At 36.5% G+C, this 19806-nt stretch overlaps 2 protein-coding genes across 3 annotated transcripts in view; one reads left to right on the top strand and one right to left on the bottom strand.

Annotated features, from left to right (window-relative positions):
- The window catches only part of Coq6 (ubiquinone biosynthesis protein COQ6, mitochondrial), a 94439-nt gene that overhangs the window by 53096 nt on the left and 21537 nt on the right, over positions 1–19806 (bottom strand). The window lies entirely within an intron of this gene.
- Positions 1–19806, top strand: part of LOC138704542 (transient receptor potential channel pyrexia-like) — a 68852-nt gene that overhangs the window by 33830 nt on the left and 15216 nt on the right. The window contains exon 1 of one of the 2 annotated variants that reach the window (XM_069832542.1): positions 10808–10913. The exons of the other annotated variant lie outside the window; for it this stretch is intronic. The gene's annotated coding sequence lies outside the window, so the exon portion shown is untranslated. Of the gene's footprint in view, positions 1–10807; positions 10914–19806 lie in introns of those variants that run through there. 2 annotated transcript variants of the gene reach the window in all.

Genomic DNA, 19806 nt, shown 5'->3' with positions numbered 1-19806 from the left:
CTTGTAAGGGATGAATCGTAAACTATTTTAAATCGAAAATTCCTGTGTCATTTTGTTCCGCTGAGCTTAGATTTCCTGAAATAATAATTATTTTACAGGATACATTTTGATCTCATTGCCTTTAAACATAATTTAGAAATATACATTGTATAAACGCCTTTACATTACAGTAAGTCCTCAATTCCAACAAATAATTTTGCATAATGTTTGTCACGTCCAGTGTTTAAGAGTATTTAATACTTTATCTATAATAATAATAAATCTGTAGCCGAAAATTTTCTGGTAATTTTCGATTTTCCTAAAATAATTGGTCCTAACATATATAATTAATCACCCTGAAACCGAAAATAACTTTTTTCAAATTTTTGTTTGTATGTCTGTCTGTCTGTATGTTTGTTACTTTTTCACGCGATAATGGCTGAACGGATTTCGATGAAAACTGGAATATAAATTAAGTTCGTTGTAACTTAGATTTTAGGCTATATGGCATTCAAAATACATTATTTAAAAGGGGGGTTATAAGGGGGCCTGAATTAAATAAATCGAAATATCTCGCTTATTATTGATTTTCGTGAAAAATGTTACATAACAAAAGTTTCTTTAAAAATAATTTGTGATAAGTTTTATTCCTTGAAACATTTTGATAGGACTGATATTTAATGAGATAAATGAGTTTTAAAATTAAAATAACTGCCATCTAAGGCAGTGTAATGAATTAAAAAACAAATGACTTCGTCTATAAGGGGCCTTGGACAGCAACACTCGAAAGCTATGAAAAATAGCCTACAGATAATGTTTCTGTGTTTGTATGAAGTAATATCGGAAGATAAATTAACCGATTTGTATTATTAATTATTAATTCACCATTGGAAAGTGTAGTTTCTCTAGATGGACATAATGCTATAATGTTATTACAGTAACTTCTGAGTGAATCGAGGACAGGTAAGATTAAAATAGCTTCTTATGCACAGAAAACTTGATAGGCTATTCTGTACATTCGTTTCCTGTATTTCCTAAAATAATTTTTATGACCAAATGAGTGGTCTCTGGATCAAAATGATCGCATTTTAATTATGCAAATATAATTTAAATTAAATAACATAATAAACGATTTATCCTTATATCAAACACGAATGTTCCCTGGATCAAATGTCCTATTTTAATTATGTAATTACTTTATATTTATTTCTAACGGGTGCAGCGGAGCGCACGGGTACGGCTAGTTTACTAATAAATCACTTTAAGTAATGGATGTTTCACAACGCTATTACCAGTTATCAGAAGAATGCTTCAGTCTACACGGTGCATTCAGTGTTGCCCATTTGTGTAATTAAAAATTCTTCGAAAGAAATTTTGTTACTAACATTTTCGTCTTCACTTTCATCCAGGATTCACACGATGCAGTCCACATATGTGGAGTAACGGTTAGCGTGTCTGGCCGCGAAATCAGGTGGCCCGGGTTAGATTCTCGGTTGGGGCAAGATACCTGGTTGAGGTTTTTTCCCGGGTTTTCCGTCAACCCAATATGAGCAAATGCTGGGTAACTTTCGGTGCTGGACCCCGGACTCATTTCACTGGCATTATCACCTTCATTTCATTCAGACGCTAAATAACCTAAGATGTTGATAAAGCGTCGTAAAATAACCTACTAAAATAAAATAAAAATTCACACGATGCAGATCGTGTGCGCAAATTTAGAGACATCCATATATGTGTAATGTGTATATACTAGTAGAGTCAGAAAGCACCGGAACTTCGGGTGACATTGCCATGCTATATAGGCAACTTCTCTGCCGTGTCCGTGTAGTACGTGACCTAGTCTCCAGGCGTATAGACTCAGTGCGAACATGCGTAGAACTCAATTCTGTCCTTGCAACAAGTTGGGTCTTCTTCGTCGAACTGCATCACGAAGACGTCGAAGAATTGCAGCATACGCCTCCTTACTGACAGTTCGATCCTCAGGAATAAACTCGAAATGTACGAGATCCTGGATATTGAAGAACACTTCAAGCATTACTTTCTCCTTTGCTCGATCGGCACGGAATCTCGTTTGCCGTGGTGAGCCGACAGATTTCCACGTTGAAGACTGTCGTTTTAGCTGCGGGTCGTAAAGGAAACACCATGTCTCGTCATCTGTGATCACTCTGTGAAAGAGAGTTGGATCCTGGTCCAGCCTGTGAATCAGGTCTCCTCTAACCAGTTGCCGCTCTTCCCGCTGCTCATCTGTTAGGCTTCTTGGAACAACGTGCTCACACACACACGTTGCATTTTCAAATCATTGTGGAGAATGAACTGCACAGAACCATGTGAAATTCCTAACAAAGTAGCCACATCATCTATTGACTGTCTGCGGTATGATTTTTTTGTGCAACTCGAACTATCAATTCTTCCGTTCTTGCTGATCTGGGTCTTCCTGAACGTAGATCATCATCTGTTGAAAGACGGCCACTTGTGAAGCGCTTGTGCCACTCATACACTAGGGTCCGAGACATTGCTTCTCCATACGCTTGGTACATGAGTGCTACAGTCTCAGCAGGACGAAGATTTAATGTTACCTCTCTGCTCTTTCAAGCTCATTTTACAACTGTGTTACACCTCTCCACTAAACGAAGCTGAGAGCTGCACTGTATTTCGATTGGTTTCTGACTACGTTAGTCTTTCCCATTCTCATGCGCAGCAGCACTGAGTCTATACACCTGGAGAGTGGGTCACATACCACACGGACAAGGCAGAGAAGTTGCCTATAGAGCATGGCGTTGCCACCCTAAGTTCCGGTACTTTCGACTCTAGTGTGTATGTGTACAGACGTGGACAAATTATTAACAAAATTGACGATTTTTATGATAATTCTGTTTACAAAATTTGACTTTTCAATTTAGACTACAGTTGACAATTTTGCATATTTCTATCATTACAATAGATAGAAATATGCAAAAATGTCGACTGTAGTTTAAATTGAAGAGTCAAATTTTGTAAACATTTATAATAAAAATCTTCATATTTTGCTAATAATTTGTAAATATGCAAAAATGTCAACTGCAGTTTAAATTGAAGAGTCAAATTTTGTAAAAAATATAAATTAAAAATCTTCAGTTTTGCTAATAATTTGGAAATATCCAAAATGTAAACTGTATTCCAAATTGAAGAGTCAAATTTTGTAAAAATATATAATAAAAATCTTCAGTTTTGCTAATAATTTGTAAATATGCAAAAAAATCAAATGTAGTCCAAATTGAAGAGTCAAATTTTGTAAAAAAATATACAATACAAATCTTCAATTTTGCTAATAATTTCGAAATACGCAAAAATGTCAACTGTAGTCTAAGCTGAAGAATCATATTTTGTAAAAATATGTAATGAAAATCTTCACTTTTGCTAATAATTTGTCCACGTCTGTATATATATCGGGTGTAACTGGATTCTGGTAGGCCCCAAATATAATATTTTACAGTTATGCTACCATTTACGTGACACTTGGGGAAGTGTTTAAGTGATATAAAATATACAAACATTTGCAAGTGTTATTTAAATACCATTTCCGATTTAACCGGAAATTACTCTAACTCCCTTATTTCAAATAAAACACACTGTATATTAGTCCATATTTTTGCTCTCTCTAAATTCTGAATCCAAAGAATATAACATGTCCAGATTCGAAGTGATAGTCTTTTGTTTAATTCAACAAACTGCAATACTCGTTGCTATGGAAAATTGTTAAATGGAACGTTATAATTATACTCGTTCTCAACAGATCGATGTTATTAATATTTGGTGAATGCAGAAGAAATGCACGCGCAGCTTGTGTTTTGTATGCTGAAAGGCACTCCGATCGCCATCACCCAGCGGAAAATTATTTTCAGAGAGTCGAACAGAAATTTCGTACGGATGATAATGAAAGACAACATTTCGTTATTTCTGAAGAAACAGAAACGGATATTTTGGCGCATGCGGAGGTAAATCTCACTGCATCAGTAGAAATTGCTGTGGTTTCAGGAGTTACATCAAGATGCTGCTGGTGGACATTTTGAGCAACACACATGAAGTTTTGGGATTGGGTTATCAGGATTACTGTGTTGAATGTTTTCGTTGTTTGTAAAGAACTCAAGTATCAATAAATTAATATTAAAAATCTTTGTAACTTTTGTTTTAATGTTATTTCATAGCGACGAGTATTGCAGTTTGCTAAATTAAACAAAAGACTATCACTTCAAATCTGGACATGTTATATATCTTTGGATTCAAAATTTAGAGAGGAGCAAAAATATGTACTAATATATAAGGTGTTCGTTTTGAAATAAGAAAGTTTGGGTAATTTCTGGTTAAACCGGAAATGCTATTTAAATAACACTTCCCCAAATGTTTGTATATTTTATATTACTTAAACACTTTCTTAAGTGCCACGTAAATGGTAGCATAACTGTAAAATTTGGGGTTTACTAGAATCCAATTACATCCGGTATATGCTGGGTGGACCAAGATAAACCGAACCCGATATGGCAGAAGATATTCAATATAGCAGCACGCAGTAGTAATAACGCAATTGACCTTGATCTTGAAAGGAGAGAGGGTAAGGCGCGGGAAGGGTAAAGCTTGCTTGTGAAGAAAACATCTGCAACAATCGTGTTAAAATAGCCTTGCATTTCTTATGTTCATTACGTGTTTGAGTTCGGTTTATATTGGGCCACCCGGTATATACACTGCGTCTTATTTAAGAGAGCCTGAATAATTAATAAGTTCAATTAATTCAAGCAGAATGTTACATTTATCTATTACCATTATTGCTGCTAAATTAATATTACATAACCATTACATACCTATGCGACATCTATAGCAAGTCACATATGATGCTGCAAGCATCATAATCATTAAGTTTATTATATATTCTTGTTATATGAGTATATTGAATTTATACCGAGTTTTAAAAATGCGACTGACAGTTAATTAGGGCGCAGAAGACAGTCTTAATGAGACAGTAACAGATAGGAAAGACAGTTTATTTTCAGAAGATGCAACATATATTCACCACGCGACTCTCTTCCGCAGTCTTCGTAGCATTATCAACACTGAATGTTATATAGCACGTGTTATGGCAAAGTTGGTCTCCTTCCTCTCCTCCTGGATGGAAAATAAGCTCAAAGTTGTCCACAGTTCTGATCGCAAACGCAATTGTGCGTGCATTTGTGTCGGAGTCTGAGCTACAGACTTTCACCTTCAGTCTCTTGTATCAGAAGCTAAATATATTCTCTTAATAGCAAAGCGAGCGGGAAGGTCCACCGATCGACGCTGAGAGTCCTTGTGGACACAACGCGACGATGTCGACATAATCAGACCACACTCATAATTGTTTCAAAACACTTCTCTATTGTCTGTGTGCACTCACCGACTTTATGACTCGTGTAACATTGCCTTTGAAGCCAGCACCAACACAAAATATGGTTAGGACGAGTTGCTTCTTGTAGTGTATCTCCTAAAATGATAACTTCAAGAACTTGAATTACTTCAATAAGCTTATAAGATTTTAAGTGAATCATTTTAATTGATATGTATCATTTAAATTATGACTTTTCCATATAAATATTATTTCCTCATTTACATTAACATGATTTGCGCTTCTCAGTTAGTACAAATCAATAAATAAAATCCCTATTGAGGAATACCTACATTACAGAAATATTTATGTAATTTTATTAATGCTAAAGACTGATACTGAATATTCTTTAGTACTTATGGAGCAGTCCATCGTTGTGGCTATGTGGATAGCACACGCGTTGCTCAGCATAACGTAGGAGATTCGATTCCGGCGCAGGCAATAGAAGAAATTTATCTTCCGTCCACAGGATTGGGTATTTGCCCGTTGTATTTTGATTGTCCTGTGATATCTCCGCGATGGCTTGGCGTCATGCAGATATTATGGCATTTCTGGACATGTCTAGTGTACGATCAGATTAATCTTCCTCCCGTACCCGCAACGGTGTGTAAATCGGATAAAAGGGGAGGTTAAGCAAAGTCAGAAAGAAAAATCTATGAAGCAGTAACGGTTCATTTTATTGTTTTGTCTACATAAAAAAAGTAATTCTGACGAGAATGTCGTACAAAAGAAGCACTACAGAATAGAAATCATAATACTGGATCAGCAAATTAACTCTCGGCTGGAATTCAGTACTTGGTGATTTGAGAAACCACAAACTATTAATATAAAATATTATTAAATATAAGCAGTTAAAATGTCATTTACTTGCCCAAATTAAGAAATAAGATTCTGAAACCTTCTGTCAGAGAAATTTCCAAAGATATTATGGTACCCTTCAACATACCTGACCAACTATTTGCAATAAAACATGCAAGGAAGCCCAGTTAATAGATATTGCAGTTATATTAGGACATAACCTACAGAATGCAAACAACAATAAAATCAGCAAATATAAACCTCTAGAGTAGGAGTGCAAACACTTTTCGCAATTAAGTCTGCAACAGCAGTAATCTCATAATCTACAACAGAACACTTGGACACCCTGCAAAGAAAGCAATACTTTGAATTGAATTAAATTTCGGGAGGGGGCCACTACGACCCAGTACTGCGACCTAAAAGATCTATTGCGCTGGTCCTCGAGCTAGGAGCATTCCCAACACCGGCTGACTAAACTAAAGCTTGCTGCTTATCCAGGTTTCGAGCAGGCAACCCCACTCGTCCCTAGGTCAGCCCCTTTCGTGCGTCGCCAGCCGTGGTTCGGGGAATGCTATACAATGATGGCGTAATGGAGAAATGTTGACGGAACGATGTAGATGCCATATGGGGAAACGGGAGAACCCCAAGGAAAACTCTAACGCACAGTATTCTTCATCTAACATTATTAAGAACATTAAATCCAGACGTTTGAGATGGGCAGGGCAAGTAGCACGTATGGGCGATGCATATTGAGTGTTAGTTGGAAGACCTGAGGGAAAAATACCTTTGGGGAAGCCGAGACGTAGGTGGGAGGATAGTATTAAAATGTATTTGAGGGCGATGGGATATGATGCTAGGAACTGGATTAATCTTGCTAGGGACCGATGACGGGCTTATGTGAGGGCGGCACATAAAAGCTGTTTCTAAGTATCGGCACGCTATGGTCTCTTATTTATTAGAATGTATTTCCGATATCAATTTTACAAAGGCGGCCTCTTGAATAATATGTTGTCGTCGTTAAGACAAATTTAATCCGTAAAGTGTTGTCATGAGGACTTTACAGACTCGATTCCTATAACATTGCCAAAAATGTGTATTGTTGTAAAAATCTCGAAGTGCAGCATTACAATATTTGTCTTTATAGCCTATTTTTTGTAGTGAGAAAGTAAAATGAGTAACAAATGTATCCTTTTAAATCGGCCTTACTTGAGATAGAGCGAGCACATGATTCGAACTGAAAAAAAAAAAAAAAAAAAAAAAAAAAATCTTGAACATAAATCGAGGTCGTAGTAAGACAGAGGAATGTTCAACAGCAAACTACATCCAAGGCCTTTCTATAATAAGCGAGAGGGCCCCTGCATAAACCGTCGGCAAAACTGTTTGTGTGGAAGAGTATACATCCCTTTATAAGAGGAGGAGAATCTTTCAACATTTAGTTCGATTTATTGCTTTATCTGTAAATTACCGCCCCTCGATGTTTCTCCGCTGCTGGCAATTATCATTGGACCGTCTCCAATAAATCTCACATAGGGAAACTACATTACTACTATCAGAATGGTCTGAACCTGATTCCCTTGTATCTTGGAGGACTGGCAGGTTTTATAACTTCCTCATGGCACTAACCGCAGAGTTGTTAAAAAATGTATATGTATTTTTGACTCATATATATTCGAAATAAAGAGAAAACATTTTTAAAACAACGTAGGATACCACAATTCATATGATCCTTTATGACACTAGTAACCCGCATAAACAGAGGAAGAAATGTTCAGTGAAACAAGAACTTCAAAACACACAGGAAGTGCAGCAACGTCTGTTTCTACATGAACATTCCTCTTTACATAAAATTAAATTACTTTATGTGTACATATTAACTCTTTTTAAATATCTACGTTTTCTACGTTTAAACACAATGCTGCGTAATAACATGATGTGACTCAATCCACAAATATGAGGCTTGAATATTGAAAATGGGTGCTAAGACAAAGATTCTTCGTGAAATTCCCTGGCTTCTCTGAGTGAAATGGGGATGCCGAGCAGTGAAACGGTCTTAATTATTAATTGATTATACCACCACCACTACCACTACCACTACTACTACAGCAGCTACTAATAATAATGGAAGTGGCCTCATATTTTTTGGTTTCTGAGTAGGGCTTGCCGCTTGCAAGTTTGATCATAGTGCCTTTCAGCACGTTTGCTGGTATTATTATGATGTATTGTTTACATTTCCTTGGAATGAACTGTTCAAAATGCCTGAATACAGCCGCTGCTCTCGTCTCATCGAGATCCGAACATGCTCCCAAATTTCTGGCAAAGTTTTTATTGTCTCACAGCCTTGCAGAATCTGATGACGGAGAGTTCCTTCACTATCCATAGAAGTCGAATACCAACAATTTTAAGTGTCTCCACAGAAAGAAGTCCAATGGGTTGAGATCTGGGGAGCGTGGAGGCCAAGCATGTTCGGATCTCGAGGAGACGACGAGCTGTGACATCTGCTCAGCCAGGAGGTCGAAATTTTGAAGAGTTCATCTTTGGAAATGTGAACAGAATGCATCATAATAATTCTAGCAAACGAACGCAATGGAGTGCACTATGATCATACTTGCAAGTCCTACTCAGAAGCCAAGCATTTCCGGACCATTTTTCCTTCTACCATTATGAGGAATCCATACCTGAAGCTTTGACCGCTTTTTTCGATATAGAGTTATTATAAAGTACCGGTAATAAAAAAAAACCTTCAACCAGGTAATTTTCCCCAACCAGGATTTGAATCCGGACCGCTCGTTTCACGGTTAGGCATGCCACAGCGATGGACTATTACTATTGTTGTTAATATTGCCATTATTACTTGCTCTGTAATATTTGATCCATATTGGAGTTATAAATCTCTTGCGAGGATTCCACAATCAGCATAAAAACATCAGACTATGGCACTCCGATTTTGTGGTAAAAAAAAGTTGATGATCACAGATAAGAGCGACAGGATAGATTTATACAAGGGCCACAATCAATACCGAGCTAGATAAATTTACATTTTCCTACCGGTAAATGAACCTAAGTTCGCTGGATCTGCAGTCGAAAGTGCTAACGATTCAGCTACAATAAAGGACTACATTAGGGTGACTATCAATTCCCTTCGGCGGTAAATTTTTATTCCCGTTTCCTTCCGAAACAATGATGGTAAATATCGGGTAACGCCGATTCCCTCAAAAATATCAGGTTCTGATTCCCTCCTCAGAAAGGACACAACTCTTTTCCCTCCCAGTTTTTCGTTATTTATATTTAGTGTAGTGTGATTTCTTCCATAGCATTTATATAACTCAACCAGGTACACAATTTTGCGTCACACTTTAGACTGTCAAAGGTATAAACTAAATAACCAAATGATATTATATGAAATACCTATCCTTTATTGTGTTTAAAATTTATATATCAGTAGAGTAGAGTTATATTTTTCCTGCCAGTCATACAATTAAAATCTTTTAAGTTTGTATAAAAATTATTAAAAATAGTTTTTTTGTTTCTACTACTTGAAAACAATGGGAAGGACCTTGAGGTTTTGATTTTTTCCTTATCTAATTCTTAAATTTTATTTATTAAATAACTGATTTTTTGTTTGCAAGACTTTGTAGTTGAAGTTGGGTTGATAACTGCGGAATTTATTTTTATTTTGGTGTTTGCTTGTATTTTTCTAAAACATATAATGCAAAGAAAGACGTTTTATGAAAATAAATCGGTGTGTTCAAGTGTAGTAGCTCCATTTTGATGAGGAGGGAATCGGCATATTTACAATTATTGTTTCGGAGGAAAACGGGAATAAAAATTAACCGCGGGAGGAAATCGAGAGTCACCCGTAAATATACCGATTCCCTCCTCATCAAAAAGGAGCTGCTACATTTAAACACACCGATTTCCTCCCATAAAAGTATTTCTTTCCATTAGATGTTTTACATAAAGTACAGGCAGACACCAAAATAAAAATAAATTCAACCGTTACGAACTCAACACCGACTACTAAGTCTTCCAAAAAAAAATCTGTTATTTAATGAATAAAATTGAAGAATTAGATGACGGAAAGATCAATACTTCACGGTACTGCAATGTCATGTATTACAAGATCCTTCCCAGTGTTTCCATGCAGGAGAAACAAAAAACTATTTTAAAATAACTTTTATACAAACTTAAAAGATTTAAATTAATTGCCATGACTGGCAAGGAAAAGATAACCCTAGTCTACAAATACATAATTTTTAAACACACAAAGTGTATTTCCTATAAAATTATTTGGTTATTTGACAGTCCCAAGTTGAGAGGGAAAAGGGCTGCGCCCTTTCTGGGGAGGGAATCAGAACCTGATTTTTTGGAGGGAATCGGCATTACCTGCTACATTAGATACTTACAATTATAGACATCATAAAATCATATATTACATAAAAACATAATTATGCAGTTTCTTTGAAAACCATAAATATCACACTTTTCTTGTTTTCGGGATTTTCGTATCACGGTACTTTTGGTTTGATGCTGTTTGATGTCCTAACAATGTTTGGGAGGAGAGGAGAGCAAAGCATTTAGTAAAATTTATAAACTCGTTGGAGCATGAGTGGTGGAGGGGATGCCTGATGACGCCTTTCTGTTCAGAGGAAGTCTAGCGTGGCACGTTCCTTCTGTTAGTGGATATTTTGGCATCGCCCAACGTACGAGGAAGGCAATCGACGCTCTCCTGTATATGGAGTAAGGCCGGGTAAGGCAAGTTCACGAGTAAGGTAAAACATTACAACGATCAACAATACCGTGTGTTTTATACAATATTATCTATACCAAAGTTTCTGTTCGTTAACTAGGATTATTTAATTCGGTCCTGACATTTAATTTTTTTTATTTTTTATTTTTTTGTGATTTCTCTGATTGTGAATAAATGACGGATTTGAAAAAGTGTTAGTGATACCTGATACGTAACTATATATCACGACTATATTACTGAATAGAGGCGTCCGTCTACGCTGTCCCCGCACTCGAAGAGCACGGTGAAAATTATACGTAATACTTCCCTTAAAAGGGGACTCAGACGTGAGTTTTCTACATTTTCAACATATACACTTTTTATTTTTTTCTCTGGAAATATCAAAGATATCTGCATGCAATTTTTCATGTAAATTTAGCATAATAGAGTGAGTAAATGTTGAAAAGTACATGGAAATTGGTTAAATAGTTTGATCACAGTGAAGATCTTAATTCTAGACAAAAATTTAAGATGAATTAAAACAACGTTGCTTTAAAGTACCAATATCTCTGGATATATTAATCACATGGGAGAATTTCTCATTTCCTTGTATCAAGACGTGTGCCTAAGAATTACTACTACTGAGATCCTTTTACATGAAAAAATAATTAATGAGTTGTATAATGATTAATTTATGAATTTAATCAATAAAAATTAATTCTGGAATGCACATTTTTGCAGCTATATATATAAGCTTATAAAACTGGCAGAAAATGAAGATGTTATCATTCTCAAACGTCTTGGAAAATGAACCTACAGATACAAAACTGTACGAGCTTCAAATACATGATGATGATGATGATGATGATGATGATGATGATGATGATGATGTCACAGTCGTCATATTTTCTTAAAGAGTTAGATACAGCTTACAGCAGTAAAAGTTTTGGAAATATTGAACATTTTTTTCCTCCATTACTGTATCTTGTACAACAGTAATGAAAATTTGTATGTGTAAAACACTGTCCTCCTGGTATATGAAAAAAATATTTTTACGATTTAAAACAAATTATTTATATATTTTTTTCAAAATTCAAAATGTGCAGTGATGAAGCGTTTCCCTCATAACTCACAAACCTGTTAACTTTTCACGTTCTCTCTCTCTCTTTTATTTTATTGCTGAAACTCATGTTTACAATACATGTATATTATGTTTTAACTACATTCCTTAATAAATAATATATTTTTATTTTGTGTTAGAAGAAAATACTGATATTTGACCATTCTTTAAATGAAGTTATTTTTCATCAGACAATCTATCAAAGGTGAGAAGTGATCTTGCATCATATTATAGATACGAAATGCATAAATACACACAAAAAATTTCATCACAGAATGTTGGATAATTTTTTAGTTATGTGGGAAACGCTTCATCACTGCACAGTGAAATGAATTTTGAATGTAAATCATTTTTTTAAATCGTAAAAAAATATATATATTTTTCATATAGCAGAAGGACAGTGTTTTACACATACTAATTTTCATTATTGTACAATATACAATAATGGAGGAAAAAATGTTGAATATTTCCAAACTTTTATTGCTGTAAGTTGTACCTAACCCCTTAAGGTGTTTAAATGTTGTATTCGTTAAATACAGAAAATGTTGCTGTTTGCAATCTCTCCCGTGCAGACTGTTAAATCCATAGACAAATAACACAGAAAGACCTCCAATTAAATGTACATATTCGAGACCCTATTGAAATTTATAGGCAAATGCTGAAAGCCAATGTGGCAAAAATAGGAACTACTTATGTTACATAGTCCGATCGGTATTACAAGTATCTGGTACTGGCATAATAATTACGTGAAAGGCAAAGAAATTATTAACACGTTGGAAAGCTAGAAAGTTAAAAATGTACCAATTCAAATAATATGTATGTAAAATTAATTAGTAATTAATACATTTATAGAAAAAATAGATACAATGAAAATGATGATGGCTTGATGACAATTATTACTTTAAATTATTTTTATTTACATCATATCATTAAATCAAATAAACCTTTAAAGTATATTTTTACTGCATATATTTCAATTTTTAGCGCATATTTCAACAGTTTTTACTGCATAGTTCCATGCATATTTTCAGTTTTTTTACTGTGGTGGTAGTGGCAGTGATGGTCGGAGTAATTATAAAATTGGCAAATCATGTATATAATGGCATTCACAATATCTGTATAAAATTATTAGATTGGCAACATCTATAACAACTTTTCTTTTTCCCCATTATTCCCATGAAAATTCCCAGCAATTCTCCAGCCTCAATGCGGCAAACTAACGAACTTTTATGAAGATACACCTTGCATCATAAGAGTAAAAATCCCCCCGGTTATATCTGTTATTGATACATGCAAAAGCTGACACATGCATGGATCTCCACTCCTTTACAAGAACGTAGTTCAGTGAATGAGTGTATATATTCATTGAATAAAAAGATGTTCTTTCTAGGAAACTCGATATTGGGGTTATGAAATCAGGTCACCTGACATATAAACTTTAAGCACTTCTGATCTGATGCAAACGTTTCTGTTTTCTGTCCCCGACACATATCCGAATATGATGAACCTAAGGAACACTTTACATTAGATCTATATGTATACTATATGGAAATAAAAAAAGGTTTTCGATGTGTCTCGAAATAAATTGTAGTATTACAATATTCCGTATATTCTTCACAGAGTAGCCTAATTGAAACAGAATATGTATTTTATACCCAATACTCGGAAATACCCATAACAATAGAACTGTAAGTTGAGATGATAATAAAATTACTGGTATCATTAAATGGGAATAAAAGCTGGTTCGAGTACTCATCGTGATGAATTTGGGGAGCTACGCTAGGCATGAAATCTGGTATTGCTGTCGTATCAGGGATTATTTACATTCGTTCAGGTTTAATTTGTAAAGTTACAAAATTTCAGCATCCGGAATTCTCTACCTGTTCTAACCTTACTCTATAGACATGTAATATACAACGGAAAGTATCATCCTCAATAATGTTGTGTTTCTTCCATTGAATAATAATTATTATTGGGTTATTTTACGACGCTGTATCAACATCTCAGGTTATTTAACGTCTGAATGAAATGAAGGTGATAATGTCGGTGAAATGAGTCCGGGTCCAGCACCGAAAGTTACCCAGCATTTGCTCGTATTGGGTTGAGGGAAAACCGCGAAAAAAAAACAACCAGGTAAATTTCCCCGACCGGGATTCGAACTCGGGCCACCTAATTTCGCGGTAAGACGCGCTAACCGTTATTCTACAGATGTAGACTCGTTGAATAATAGTGCCTATTAACTGGCACGCATAATTTTTTCGTAACAACATTGTTATACTGAATCAAACATTTCTGTTTCTTTTATACACTTTGTCATGTAATAAAATATCAAAACTGAAAACCAGTGGAGTCAATTTTGCGCAATTCTGGCAAAAGGGCTTCAAATATTCGGCTTAATACGATTGAATGTCGCTTCGCTGTCCTCATTCTCCAAAGCGTTTTATCCTGACCTTTCAACTCCCGATCCATCTCCCTCATCACATGACAACTTCCCTTCCCTACAGGTCTTACTTGGTCTTCTCTTCTTAACTGCACCTGGTGGTATCCAATGTAGACAGCTTTAGGCCATCTGACATCCGCAAAAGGAATGTTGGCTCCTCCGATAACTTTCTGGTACAGGGCGGGCTTATCATTCCGTACAGACCAATTATTTAGTCCTGGCAGCTCAGCGACGCGAAAGAGGGGAAGTAATAGGAAGAGTGGGGATAGTTCCGGAGTAGAGATAAGGGCGAGCGGACGGTAAAGGAATGCAGTACTGTACTCCAACCAGGAAAAGTCTCAGGGGCATGAGACGCACCGGGGTAATGCTGTGAATGAATGTTGATGTCATAAGGTCACACACGTGGGTACACGCATCTCCATTGGCTAACTCTCAAAGCACAAACGATAACACTGAAACACATATTTATACTACCCTAGTTACAAAATTAGATCACGGTTAATCTCCTGGTCTTTTAATCCCTCCATACAGGAAATAAGATATGCAGGAGAGCGCATGTTTTTTAAACTGACGTTATAACGGTAATATTATCTATCTACTTCGCTCCAATAGATGACGCAATAGTAAGCACATTCCTTTCACGGTTAATCTTCTGCTTGGAGAACAGTACAGCTTAATTGTACTGGAAACATACTGCTCTATCGCACGCATGGCATCCGATCGCTCCGAAGGCAAGCGAGTGAATAACCCAAACACCCCTTGGCGTAACTAAATGGACTCGCCTCACCCAGGCGCAGATCGCCGGCGACTGTCAGGACTAAATAATCGTACTGTAAACTTGGTTCGATGCCAGCATTGACTGGAGTGATACTTGTGACTGACAAGATTGGAAGATGCGTGGTTTTCCGGGATTCCACGTCTCCCTCAACACTATAATTTCATATCGATGTCGGATAGAGATGAGGACCAATCCGACTACTGCTTCTCTGGGAAAAGACCACGTACTGGTGTCAGTTTTCCCGGTGCTAAAAAGAGGCGCCTTGCGGCGAGATTCGCTATTGTCTGAGAAACTGTGCCAGTTGGTAACTGAATGGCGTTCCTCTGGTACTCGGGATTGGTCTGTGACATCTCACAACAGTCAAAGATCTTCATACGTCATCTTCGGTACCTGCGTTAGCTGAAAAGCAGTACGGTTTGCTCACTCATTTCACACCCAACTGATGGGGGTTGTATGCATTAAGGACCTACCCAAATTATCTACAAACAGAAAACTTTCTTTCGACCTCGCGCTGTGCGCACGCACGCACGCACACACACACTTGAGGGATGCAGAAAACATGCCTGTGTGAAAGCCTTCAAACTGATTCTTGCATCATGGCAAAACTTTTTCTATTCTTCATAATTATAACGAGAAAGTGAAACATAAAAATGACATTACACAGAATGCTGTCAATGAAAGGTCCCGAGCGAGAGGGCGGATTCCCAGGAAGAATAGCATCGCGCACGTGGCACATCAGTTAACACAAAGCAAGAGTTATGGACCCAAAAATAAAGGAGCCAGCTTATTTCTTCAGACAGATTTACAACATTTAAACTTTGTAGGCGACAAGAATTCCTGCAAAAGTGGATAATGTCATAAAAATAAACATCCCATCCGATTTGCGTAACTTGCCCAGATATAGTGTGTTACACGTAACTCGGCCACCCACGCATGGCCCAGCAAAACAAAATGACTGTAAAAACTATATGATGAACCCTCACGAACTTACTGGTAAAAACCAAAATCTTACCATTACACTACGAAAGAATCTGTATACAATTGGAAGTAAATAATGATGCCAGGTATTTTTAGGGTGGAGTAATGGCGGACAAGACGCAGCTTCGACGGAGCGTGGAAGCCAGGGTAGTGAGTTCGAGTCTCGTATAGGGAATGGAAACTTTTCAGAGACATTTGAAATTAGGCACATTTGTGGGGAACCCATGCATATCCACGTACAGTAATGGCACTTTATCATTACATGGTGGACAGAAGTCGGTATCGATAATAGGATACAGATAAGCAATGGCCTATTCTGTGCGATATCTGTATTCGGCTGTCGTCGCATCGAAGAAATTATAGGCATGGAATAGAATGGAATTTCGGTGGGCGACATTTCAAGATCTATTGCGCTAACTCTCAAGCTAGGCGCATTCCCAAACTCACACCAGCGAATAGGGATTACAAAGAATGGACACTGAGCGAATTTTCCTGTGTTTTGTTTCTCTGTGCGCCGGCGTTTAGTTCCACTTTCAAGCGCTAGAGGTTAGTGTAATCGAGCACACGCTACACACACATTCCACAATTTTGGACATCTGGCCGACATCTACGGCTGACCACTAGGATTCAGAATACAAAGCAGAGGTTAAATTAAAAATACAATATGACTGCGGAGAGAATATGGAACAATGATAAATTTAAAAATAAAGTACAATTTGATTTCGGAGAAACATGAGATGAAAGTACATTGAAGAGTAACTTAATGAAATGAAGTAAAAAAAAATATTACATAGTATTGTACAAGTAATTGTGTAAAATGGATAATGAATCTCTCAATACCATTAGACAAATTTGAGTAATTGAGGATAGAGTTGAGACACAGGATCCAAACATCGCCTACCTTATTGCATAATCCAGTAACGCTTTGCTTCAAATAAATTCAAGTTAACAGCTTTTCCTTATTTCTCAGTGACAAACTAGTTATAATAATAATAATTTTTTATACATTATAAAATTATGTATCAAATTCGTTTAATATTTGTATACAATATAATATAGGTATAAGGTTTTACTTCTCATAGGAGTTTTGTTTTTCCATTTTCAGCGCTATCAAACCATTACATATTATTTTAATTGTTGTTGGGGTCAACGTCTCAATTCTCATTATAAAGGAACTGTAGAGTCTCGACATTACAGATAATGGCGGATTTATTATTTCATCGATCCAATTTATTTTATTTGAGTAGGCCTATATAATGCACCTAGATGTATTAATTGTATGTGTTATATTTCCGCTGCTAGCTGGTGTGATGTCAGTGCCAACTCCTGGGAGAAAGCAGAATCTCACGCTCAAACTGGTTTGAAGGTCATTGAAATCAATCGTGCTACATCAAAGGTACCGACGCGAAGTGTCCATACTGTATAATTACCTATACGCTGCTCACACCAGGTTACTATATTACACTAAGGTTCGCTGCGTGCCCAGGTTTCGAGCAGGCATCCCCACTAAATAGTCCTTAGGCCAATCGGCGTTCGGGGAATGCTAAGGAATAACAAAATAGAGAAATGTTGACGGAATGATGTACATGCCTAATATGGGGAAACGGGAGAACCCCGAGAAACCCCAACTACGACTTGTCCACAAGTCTCACTATGGATTTTTCAACGAAAAATCCCAGGCCTGACAGGGACTCAATTACAGACATACGGTTAGAGCGCATTTGGACACGCACGTGCTCGTAGCGTACAATGTTACTGATATACAGGGACATCATTATATTTTTACTAACATTTTTAATATTAACCTGGCTATACCTTTAGAGAACCGGAAACACAGTTTGCTATCCCCTTCCACGTCTGGAGTTCGATGATACTGGCGTAAAACACAAACAAATCACTCTACTAGGTATAGGAGGGAAGAAACGTAGTTCATCCATTTACGTAAACTAGGAAATATCCTGATTTTGAGTTCGATAATTTTCATTAGGTTTTTGTTTAATCAAAATACAGTACTGTATTAAGAATAAGTGTTTTTACTCGCGAACTGAGTTTTCCATGCGAACGTATTCATTATGCAGTGTATAATATACTGTCTACAACACATTAGCGTACAATATAGAGAAAGAAGTTAAATTGAAAAATAATCATAATATGAATATTTACACTTATTTTTGAAAATGGTGGCCGTTCATTTCGATACAGGCTTCAGTGCTTTTGTGTATATGATCGCACTATAGATTATTGTACCTAATTCCAATTACCAGTTTCGTCCTTCGTACTAGTAACTCATGTTGAAATAATTCTGTACCTACTCTACGTACTGTAAATTCAATCTTCACTTCTGTCCGACCCGAAAATATAAAATTACTCAGACATGCTATCTACTGCCCGTCCAAGTGGTTATGCCGCAGGATCGTAGAAAGGAGGGAAATCACGTGACAATTAATTACTTAACGAGGCCCTTTTATTTAAGTTATTTTAAACAGTTGTATAATATTACGTAAACGTCCAATTCCTAACAGAAATTAATGTTTTCAGAAAAGAGCTAAGACAGTCCAGCCACTAGTCTTTATAGAGAGGCGAGCAGAAGAAGGTGGGGGGGAACCGGGATGCGACATAGGCAAACGGACGACAGTACCTGTGCGAAAATATGATTCAATATTGAAAGCTCTTTCGTCACTGGAAAACGCGAACATATTTCTGGAACGTACTATACTCACTAACTCAGTACTGCTTACTATATGCGGCCTTGGTTCTGTGTGGAGGACAGTGGGAACTTCATTAGTAGAAGGGGTGGGAGTGAAGTACATTAAAAATCTCAGGTACAATAAAAATTGAAGTAAAAATAAAATGATGTCCCTGTAGTATGGAATATGCAACAAATGTGTACGTAGCTTTAGACGTGTCTATACTTTGGACGGCATGAATCTTTTATCAGAACTGTTCTCAACACATTATCGGCTCGACAGTTGATATCGGAATGCGCCAGTCTGCATATTTCCTGCAGAATTTGTGCAACATTGCACAATGCATTCGTCACTTGATACGGCGTGACCGATATCGTATGACTTTTCTATACAGTCAGGATGTGGCTACCTCATTTTTCTCACTATTTTTACGAATATAAATATAAAATTAAAACAAAATAGTAAACAAACTATAGGAGAAGAGGAAAAATCGATGTCGGCATTTATTTCATAAATATAATTATTTTACTTCCGTATTATACGAAGTAAAAGAGAAAGTATTATTGTGATGAAACAAAAACATTATATATTATAGAGATATTCATGAAAATTCACATTTTGAGCATACCATGACAAACTGGTTTAACGTATTGATTTTACGAGGTTTTTCTCTCGTTCACAGCTATAAAGTTATTATCTGCTAGCCATTGGATTCGTATTTTACTAACGACATACCGCACAGCTTCTCTTTCGTATTTTTACATGGCTCGGAACTGCCCGGTCACTAGTAGAGAGTATAGTAGGCGCTGCTGTACCACATGCATTCTCCAGTTGTTCCCAATCCAAGAAATGAAGGTTTATCTTCTTATTTCGGTGCACCGTAAATGATTTCATTTAAATGTTTATTTCGA

The sequence above is a fragment of the Periplaneta americana genome, chromosome 8 (assembly GCF_040183065.1).
Source record: "Periplaneta americana isolate PAMFEO1 chromosome 8, P.americana_PAMFEO1_priV1, whole genome shotgun sequence".
In the NCBI taxonomy this organism is placed as follows: Eukaryota; Metazoa; Arthropoda; class Insecta; order Blattodea; family Blattidae; genus Periplaneta; species Periplaneta americana.
Note: the sequence above shows the minus strand (reverse complement) of the source record. Positions and strands in the feature narration are given on the sequence as shown.